This window comes from Triticum dicoccoides, chromosome 4B, assembly GCF_002162155.2.
Source record: "Triticum dicoccoides isolate Atlit2015 ecotype Zavitan chromosome 4B, WEW_v2.0, whole genome shotgun sequence".
NCBI classification, from domain to species: Eukaryota; Viridiplantae; Streptophyta; class Magnoliopsida; order Poales; family Poaceae; genus Triticum; species Triticum dicoccoides.
Genome location: NC_041387.1, coordinates 410,288,655 through 410,298,879, shown reverse-complemented (window position 1 = coordinate 410,298,879; position 10,225 = coordinate 410,288,655). Strand labels below are relative to the sequence as shown.

Sequence of the window (10,225 nt, the reverse complement as noted above, 5' to 3'; positions counted from 1 at the left end):
GCCTCCCCGAGCTCCTCGCTCCCTCCACTCCCTCCACACCGCCTCCTCCCATCTCTTGACGAGGCAGCTCCCAAGCGAGGATCCAGCGCCTCCCTACACTGCGGCTGTCCATCCCTCCTCATCCTGGATCCTGCAGGGCCGAGGTGTAAGGGTGCGGAGGCAAGCTTTTCCGGCGGCGGGGGCGACCTACAGGCAAAGGGCGACCGGCGGCGCTCGATTCGATCTGCGGGAGATAATATGAGAGGGAGGGAGAGAAGGGAGGAGATGAGGGAGAAAGAGAGAGGAAAGAGGAGAGGGACGTGCAGGGGCGGACGGGAGAGGGTCACCGGAAGGAGCGCCCCGGCTCGTCGTTCACACCGCCCTGGAGGAAGAGGAGAGGGAGGTGCAGCAGTGGATGGGAGAGGGCCACTGGAAGGAGCGTGGCCGGCGTCGTTCGCACCACGCGTGAGCAGAGATGCCTCTATACAGCCCTCATGCCCGCAGGTTCCTCCTCCTTCCTTCCTGCTACTCCTCTCTTTGGATTAGTGAAGCTGTACTGCATGTTGGGTCAGTGTCATGTCTGCTGTTGATGGACAACACTTTACACAAGTCAACCATCCAATTCAATCTCTATTAGCACTAGGAGAAGAGCATCAAAAAGAGAAGAGTCCCTATAATCTACATTAGTCGATTTGAGGGTATGTTGAATGTGACATTTAATAAAGATGGTAATTCTTGCTATTCAGAGTACACAAGTGGTTGCCCCTGAGGTCTCCTCCTTGTCCGGCTTGTTCATTAAGGTAAGATTTTGATTGTCTCAATTTGTCGTGTAAATGCTCATATTCCGTTGAGTTCATGTGTATAAATCAAGTGGGCTGAAGCGTGTGCTGTGAATTTCCTGAAGGAGATCACTTGAGATATTATATGCATTTTGTGGATTGTTGAGTTTGCTTGGTTATTGGAATACCATGCCTGTGCAGGTCGGCAGGGGGAAGGTCCAGGGTGAGACCTTCAAGATGGATTTGATGTTGCTATTATTTCAGTTTGTGGAAAGGGGATGTGATTCCAGCAAGACAGAGACGACGGCAATGACAAGTGAGATTTCTGTTAAGGAGTATTAGTAGATGTTCACATGATCGCTGGAAGCATATAAAGGTATCCACAGTGATGGTTGCTTTCTTATCGACACATAATTTATTTATAATTATTGATAGTGTACCTTTGTGATCGTAGCTGCAATCCATCTCAATGTGTAGTTTCTGAACGTCCATGTCCATCGCCAGCTTAACAGCCTGTCAGAGCAACTCAGCCACTTCAGGGCTACAAACCTGATTGAACACATGACACGCATCTCCTTTGAAAGCTCCATCTTGATCTCTAAACACTACACCACCACCAGCTATACTTCCCGACTTTGAGCTCGCACCACCACTCCACCAGCAGTGAAATGAACCTTGATTTGAACCGTTCCAGTTTGTCTCTGGTTGTACTCTATTTGGATCCAAATAGAGTAAGAAGGAAAAGGAAATGCATTGCGAGTGAGCAGGGCAAGATTTTGTTCGGCAAGGGCATTAACTGTAGGTAAGCGGATGCAGTGAGCCAGTGACCAGAGAGTCTCGTGATCAGACTGTGGGTGGTTATTGTTGCATTATTCATATCTCCCCTGTTTTGAGTATAACCCAGTAGCTGAAAGTTTATGTATAGTCAAATGTAATTGACTAACTAGAGAGTTCATGTATCTACATGAAAATAAGTTAATACAAATGAAAAGTTGTTGAATGCATTTATCTTCGTTCAATGTGTGCCCCATAGTTAATTCAAGTTCTTACATTAGAAAGAAAATGGACAACCATTCTCAAATGCTGACACTTCTTAGAACTTCTCTTTTCATAACTGCAACTTCTGTACTTCGTGAGCATGTAGTGCAGTGCCAAATATTTGGGATGTCGCGTATACATAGATTATATTGCATGGCTTTTTGATACTAAATGGCACAATGTTTCTTTGTTCCCTAATTTCCCTCCTACTTTTTCTTCAGTTTCCAAATACACTTTCAACTACTAATTATTTCAGTTTATTCTGGACATGCAATTTGATGCAACATAGTTCTCATGATACCAGTAATCTTCAATAGACAAAGGAATTTGTGCAAAATGGAGAAAATAAATAAGCCAATCTTTTACCCTATACATATACAATATTTAATGATGTGGTTAGTAAGGCCTTCCTTTGGTGGCTAATTTTTTTATTGTTATGCTTGAAACAATTTTTTAAACTGATAATGATCTAGAATAAAATAGACCAATGATATTCAAACCGACGAGGAGGCTGGGGCACGTCTTCTGACCTGTAGCAGACTGTACAGGCAGCGGGGCGCCGGTCTCGCTATTGGTCTAGACCATGGGCGCAGCTTGGTCGAGCTACAGCGAGTGCATCTGATTCCAACACATCAAGGTGAGCTCACTCTTTTATTCTTCTCAGGCAACGAGGTGTCAGTGTAGGCCCAATCTTTTTATTTGTTGCTTTGAAAGGCAACATGTGCTTGATATGTGGAGTTGGTGTTGAGCCTGGCGGGAGTAGACAGTCGTTTGATCTTGAGAGTTGATTCATATTTTTTTTTCTTGAAAGTGTGAAGACATTTCTTAGATTGCTTCTTGTTTTTTTGATGTGTTTTGTTCTGCTGATAAGTGGTAAGAAAGAAAAGACCTGCTTGAATTATAGAAAGTGTTCTAAGAAAATTATGTGAATGGAATATGGACTGCATATATACTATGATGCAACTTTTTTGCATCCGGAGATTGGATTACAAATTCCTCATGTTTGTGTACAGATTTGTTAAAAGTATTATGTGCTGCACATATTCTTATTTCTTTTGATTAATTTAGAGCAAGTAGGTGTGAAGGCTACCGATTCAAGTCTCAACTCAAGCAAAACTTGATTTTTTTATTGTTTTGTCGATGTAGCATCTGAGACTGACTTACTTAGAGACCCAGTTATGCTCTGTAATTTCAGAATATATGTTGTCATGTGTGTGTGCTTTCTATCTAATGTTTTCTTCTTGCTTTTGGAATAGCTGCATATGTTTCCAAATACCAAATGTTTTCTTCTCGGTTTTCAAAGAAACCTTTTGACCTTCTTATTATACATGCAGGTTGATGATACAGAGGTTATCGACGTCTCCTGCAAACTGAATTAATTCCTTTGTGCTTGAGTACCATGGAGATGGGCAGTGAGCTATCAGAAAACATATGTAGCTAACCATGTCAATCATCATCTAAATATTATCACGATCTTCCTTTTTTTGTTTAGCCTAGCAAAGGTCAAATTACTTCTTCTTTTCAAAAGGTAAATTTTGTTGTCTGAAGTTTGTTTGGAACAATATATACTAACCGTCAGTTCACATGTTCTTGATTATCTATAGCCTACTCTGCCACGCAATGCTCCGGCTAATTTTTTCCTCATGTTGTCGTTTGCTCATTGTTATCTTGGCTGTGGTTCTTCCTTCTGGTAATGCACTGCTCCTTAGCTTCTTTCGTTGCATTTCTTATGAGTCCTGCGTTTTGCGTATGTTGCTGCCTTTGAAATTGATAGTATGTGCTTTCTTTTGCTTGGTATAATTTGGTGGGTGTATTTTCTGGTGCTAGGCCTACTTTTGTGTAGTTTAGCCGTCTACATATACCATGGGTTGTGCGCTTGCGTGCTGACGATGATGTTAGCATGGTTTATTTTCTATTCTTTCTGCTAGATTAACTTACAATCAGATTGCATGTTGTAGTGGAGCTAAAAATACAGTGGCTGGCTGTGTCTCTTAGTTTGGCAGAAAGCACAACATGTCAAGTTGATCGATGGCCATCTTCCTCAGTTTCTGCATATTTATTATTGGGAAGAGAACCAGGCTACTAATCGATTAATAAAAGTTTATAGCTCTGTTCTCCTTCCATTCATTTCTTCAGTATTATTCTCTTAGATTAAAGGTATTATTGTGATGTCGTCCTATTGTTATGTATGTATTGGATGACCATTCAGACATGTTTTAATGCGTTGATAGATAGATGCGCTTTATGTCTGCATTGTTGTGCCTGTGTTCTTACGTTTTTGTCTGTGTTTTGCAGGTTAGACGAACTGCTATGTTCCTAGACCTGCAGCTCATTTCTGCTCCTCAAGGTTTGCTCTCCTTTTCTTCTGCATGTGCATTGTTTGTGGTTGTAGATACATTCATCATCCTGCGCGTAACTGATGTCTAGCATTGCTGAAAATACCTTCATCAGAGCTGGTGTCCACGCCTTCATCTTAGCTGGTGTCCACGTGTTCATCAGAGCTCGTGTCCACGGCTTCAGCAGAGCTACTGTCCACACTTTCGTCAGAGCTAAAACAACATAGACTAATCAAGTCACATTACTGTGACGACGTGTAAATCTGCCCGAGGTTTTGAATGGTACTCCTTCCATCCGAAAATACTTGTCATCAAAATGGATAAAAGAGGATGTATCTAGACATGTTTTAGTTCTAGATACATCTCTTTTTGTCCATTTTGATGACAAGTATTTCCGGACGGAGGGAGTACTTTACACCACCAAATTAGATTGTGTGTATATATATATCTCATTGTACACGGCTAAACACCTTTTTTTTACTAAAGGAGATTATGTTTGCTATTATATGTACTTGGCTACTTGCCCACAAGAGGTCTTTTATCATCGGGGCTTGTTACAGTCATGATCAGTTGATGCTTTTAAAATATTTCTATACAAGTATCTATAAAAAATTGTAAAAGGAATTGTTGAATATATTTAATTTTTGTAATCATGTAGGTCATCTTGTGGTCTGTGGACATTTAATTTTATGGAGTATCTCATAGGAGGTATTTTGTCTGACACTTCTACATAGATATTACCATTATACTTATTCTATGTTGTATCACTATTTCAAGACTAAGTCTGACTATTACGCTATAGGATTATAGATTTTACAACAAAACTAGCTATCATTATTTTTGTGGACTTGAAATTGAGTGATGCTAATATAAGAAATCAAGATTTGGAAGATGAAAGAAACAACACAGATCAACGGATTGTATGATTCTGGATAGACCCCTAAGAAGAGAAACAACATAGATCCTGTCATTGTTTTTTTTATCAAAGGGAGTTAAATTTGCTACTATATGTGCTTGCCCACAATTAAACCAACTAAACCATAGATTTCCTTTTCCATGTGCACATGGGTTCAGTGGGTCTTTGCGTTTTTCAAGCAATGGGTCCCCTAGAGGCTTGACTGAAGGAAATATGCCCTAGAGGCAATAATAAAGTTATTATTTATTTCCTTATATCATGATAAATGTTTACTATTCATGCTAGAATTGTATTAACCGGAAACATGATACATGTGTGAATACATAGACAAACTGAGTGTCACTAGTATGCCTCTACTTGACTAGCTCATTAATCAAAGATGGTTATGTTTCCTAGCCATGGATAAGGAGTTGTCATTTGATTAAGGGGATCACATCATTAGGAGAATAATGTGATTGACATGACCCATTCTGTTAGCTTAGCACACGATCGTTTAGTATGTTGCTATTGCTTTCTTCATGATTTATACATGTTTCTATGCCTATGAGATTATGCAACTCCCGTTTACCGGAGGAACACTTTGTGTGCTACCAAACGTCACAACGTAACTGGGTGATTATAAAGGTTCTCTACAGGTGCCTCCGAAGGTACATGTTGGGTTGGCGTATTTCGAGATTAGGATTTGTCACTCCGATTGTCGGAGAGGTATCTCTGGGCCTTCTCGGTAATACACATCACTTAAGCCTTGCAAGCATTGCAATTAATGAGTTAGTTGCGGGATGATGTATTACGGAACGAGTAAAGAGACTTGCCGGTAACGAGATTGAAGAGATACCGACGATCGAATCTTGGGCAAGTAACATACCGATGACAAAGGGAACAACGTATGTTGTTATGCGGTCTGATCGATAAAGATCTTCGTAGAATATGTGGGAGCCAATATGAGCATCCAGGTTCCGTTATTGGTTATTGACCGGAGACATGTCTCGGTCATGTCTACATATTTCTCGAACCCGTAGGGTCCGCACGCTTAAGGTTTCGATGACAGTTATATTATGAGTTTATGAGTTTTGATGTACCGAAGGAGTTCGGAGTCCCGTATGAGATCGGGGACATGACGAGGAGTCTCAAAATGGTCGAGACGTAAAGATCAATATATTGGACGACTATATTCGGACTTCGGAAAGGTTCCGAGTGATTCGGGTATTTTTCAGGGTACCGGGGAGTTACAGGAATACGAGGAAGAAGTAATGGGCCTCATGGGCCAAGTGGTGGAAGAGAGGAGGCAGGGCGCGCGGCCCCCCTAGCCCAAACCGAATTGGACTAGGGGGCCGACCCCCCTTTCCTCCTTTTCCTCCATGTCCTTCCTTCTCCTCCCCTTCCTTCCCCTCTACTTGGATTAGGAAAGGAGGGAGTGGGAGTAGGACTCGGGAGTAGGACTCCTCCCTGGCGCGCCTCCTCCTGGACGGCCGCCTCCTCCCCCTTGATCTTTTATATACGGGGGCAGGGGGGCACCTCTAGACACAACAACAATTGATCTGTTTGATCTTTTAGCCGTGTGCGGTGCCCCCCTCCATCATAGTCCACCTCGATAATACTGTAGCAGTTCTTAGGCGAAGGCCTGCGTCGGTAGAACATCAACATCGTCACCACGCCGTCGTGCTGACGAAACTCTCCCTCAACACTCAGCTGGATCGGAGTTCGAGGGACGTCATCGGGTTGAATGTGTGCTGAACTCGGAGGTGTCGTACGTTCGGTACTTGATCGGTCGGATCGTGAAGACGTACGACTACATCAACCGTGTTGTGCTAACGCTTCCGCTTTCGGTCTACAAGGGTACGTGGACAACACTCTCCCTTCTCGTTGCTATGCATCACCATGATCTTGTGTGTGCGTAGGAATTTTTTTGAAATTACTACGTTCCCCAACACTGACAATGGATGGGAAAGGGTCACCGGCGCCTACAAGGTCAGGTGCGACATGGTGGTTGGTGGCAGCTCGATCTACTCCTGGATCCTTCTTCTTCCACTTCCCCGCCGGTGAGGTCGCACAGGTTGATGGCGCCTTGATCCACTCCTAGATCCTTCTACCACTTCCCCGCTGTGTAGCACTGCACCGGTGAGGGGACATGGGATTGTCGGCGGCGACCGGAAATATGATTTAAAAGGGACTTTATACCACTAAATAAGAATGTGTGTGTTTGTGTGTGTGTGTATCATTGTGCACAACAACACACCATTTTTTTGGCTAAAGGATATTTCATTTATTGTCATACGTGCTTGCCCAGGGATATATTTTGTTTTAAATAAGACTATACCATTAAGTTAAAAATTGTATATTCATATTATTGCACACAATGATCCATCGTGTTTCCTATTAGAGGGGATTAAACCATGATTTTTCTTTTCATCGCGGGCATGGCTTTAGCGTGCCTCTGCTCCATTTGGCGCAACGGGTCCACTAGTTTTGTAAATGGTGAAGTACACCCCTTCTCCTCTTCAATCTTTTGCACCAAGACTCACCTTCAAGCCCACATTCTTTTTGTGAAATTTGGGAGCTACCAAAATTGTTTCCTGATTTTAGCACAAGCCTAGATATCATTCGTAGTTCAAACTCAAGATATGTTTCAAGTTCGCTAGTTAAACAAAGTCCCGATAGATTGAATATCTTTTTGTGGCCTTGTTATTGTATAGAAAGGCTACGTTTAAAATTTCCTTTGATTTGGAGTCGTTTGAGGGTGACACTATTAAATATGAGGGCACTATAGCCGGACAAAGAATAAAACATTTTGCATTTAAGTTTGATAATTGGGCTAGTCCTCTCCCATAAGCAGTCCATCTAGCCCACTACAGCCATCTACCCCCAAGACGAAGCATGAAAATCGGAAATTTTCTTACGAACACCCAAGATCATCTAGAAGATGTATAGCAACAAGAGGAGAGTGGTGTCTACATACCCTTGTAGACCGAAAGCGTTAACGATCTAAAGATCATGATTGGCGTAGTCGTACTCGCGTCGTGATCCAATCCGATCCAAGTACCGCACATGCATCACCTCCGAGTTTAGCACACGTACGGCTCGGCAGCGTCCTCTCCTTCTTGATCCAGCAAGCGAGGGAGAGGAGGTGGATGAGATCTGAACCAACATGACGGCGTGGTGGTGGTGGCAGCGGAACTCCGACAGGGCTTCGCCAAGCATGTACCGGTGAAACGTGGGAGGAGTTGGGAGAGGTAACTGGCAAGGGTCGAAGGGCGGCTGCCCCCAATGCCTCCCCACCTTTATATAGGCGTGGAGGGGGCTTGTGACTTGGCCTCCAAGGCCCTAGGGTCATTGGTCAAAGGGGCAAGAAGGAAATCCCTCCTTTCCTTCTCCACCGATCGCTATCCCCCCTTTTTAGGGATTCTGATCTTATCCCTTTGGGATATGATACTATTCCTTTAAGGGAGGATCTTGGTGCTCCTAGACCAGGGTTGTGAGGACTTTCCCCACTATCCGTGTTCATGTGGGTCCCCGTGCAGGTGGGCCCCACTCTAGAACCTTCTAGAACCTTCCCGTTACAGTACCAAAAAAACTCGAACTTTTTCCGGAACCCTGATAACAACTTTCCATATATGAAAACAATTCCAGAACTCCTCGTGATTTCTCGGATCCCATCCGGGACTCCGAACAACCTACAGACTTTCCACTATTAATATCTCAACACTACCCTAGCGCAACTGAACATTAAGCATGCGACCCTACGGGTTCGAGAATCATGCAGACATGACCGAGACTTCTATCCAGTCAATAACCAATAGCGGGACCTGGATGCCCATATTGATTCCTACATATTCAACGAAGTTCTTTATTGGTTGAATCACGATGTCAAGGATTCAGTCAATCCCGTATGCAACTCCCTTTGTCCAGCGATATGTTGCCCGAGATTCGATTGTCGGTATCTCCATACCTAGTTCAATATCATTACCGGCGAGACTCTTTACTTGCGCCGTAATACAAGATCCCGTGACTAAACTCATTAGTCACATGAAGCTTCTTATGATGCTGTATTACCGAGAGGGCCTAGAGATATCTCTCCGTCACACGGAGCGACAAAACCCAGTCTTGATCCACACAACCCAACAGACACCTAGGGAGATACCTGTAGAGCACCTTTATGATCACCCAGTTACGAAGTGGCGTTTGATAACACACAAGGCATTCCTCTGGTATCCAGGAGTAGCATGGTCTCATAGTCGAAGGAACAAATACTTGACATGAAGAAAGCTATAGCAAATAACTAAACGATCTGAATCTAAGCTTACGGTTGGGTCCGTCCATCACATCATTCTCCTAATGACGTGATCCCATTATCAAATGACAAATCATGTCCATGGTCAGGAAACCTTAACCATCTTTGATCAATGAGCTAGTCTAGTAGAGGCTTACTAGGGACACAGTGTTGTCCATGTATTCACACATGTATTTAAGTTTCCGGTCAATACAATTCTAGCATGAATACTAAACATTTATTATGAATGGGAAATATGATAATAACCATTTTATTATTGCCTCTAGGGCATATTTCCAACAACAGTAACATCAGTAGAAAAGCATCCGTTATCGACTTCGGCCCCTACTTGATGGTATCATCTCGCCTTACCAGAGTGTGTTTGTGCCGGGGTGTCTTATCACAGATAATGCATTGCTTGATTTTGAGTGTCTACACTTTCTTCAACGTGAGAAAAATCTGGACAACGGTTTTTGTGCATACAGGTTTGACCTCTCAAAGGTGTATGACAGAGTGGACTGGGGGTTCTTGAAGCAGGCGATGGAAAAGTTTGGCTTCTCTCATCATTGGGTATAATGGATAATGACATGTGTAACCTCGGTGAGCTATTCAGTAAAATTTAATGGAGCCATCTTGGATTCTTTTGCACCGATGCGAGGGCTTCGGCAAGGTGACCCCCTATCCACCTTTTTGTTCCTATTCATTGTTGATAGGTTGTCTGCGCTGTTGAGAGAGGGAGTGGAGGCACAAGTTTCCCAACCAATCAAAATATGTAGTCGTCGACCAGGAATATCACATCTATTGTTTGCTAATGACACCTGCTAATTCTTGAGCTTGCGTTGGTTTTTCCCTTGAAGAGGAAAGGGTGATGCAGCAAAGTAGAGATAAGTATTTCCCTCAGTTAGAGAAC

At 43.1% G+C, this 10,225-nt stretch overlaps 1 long non-coding RNA gene across 5 annotated transcripts; it reads left to right on the top strand.

The window, feature by feature from the left end:
* The first annotated feature begins 6 nt into the window (after positions 1-6).
* On the top strand, positions 7-9,999 carry LOC119296395. 5 transcript variants are annotated; one of them, XR_005145173.1, is made up of 7 exons: positions 7-483; positions 726-779; positions 960-2,433; positions 3,131-3,486; positions 4,092-4,143; positions 4,248-4,840; positions 9,801-9,999. It is a non-coding gene; the product is annotated as an uncharacterized LOC119296395 (long non-coding RNA). The 5 variants fall into 5 exon arrangements; XR_005145172.1 differs by having other exon boundaries at positions 960-1,560; positions 2,336-2,433; positions 3,131-4,143; positions 9,801-9,996; XR_005145171.1 differs by having other exon boundaries at positions 3,131-3,298; positions 3,401-4,143; positions 9,801-9,996.
* The last annotated feature ends 226 nt before the right edge of the window (positions 10,000-10,225 follow it).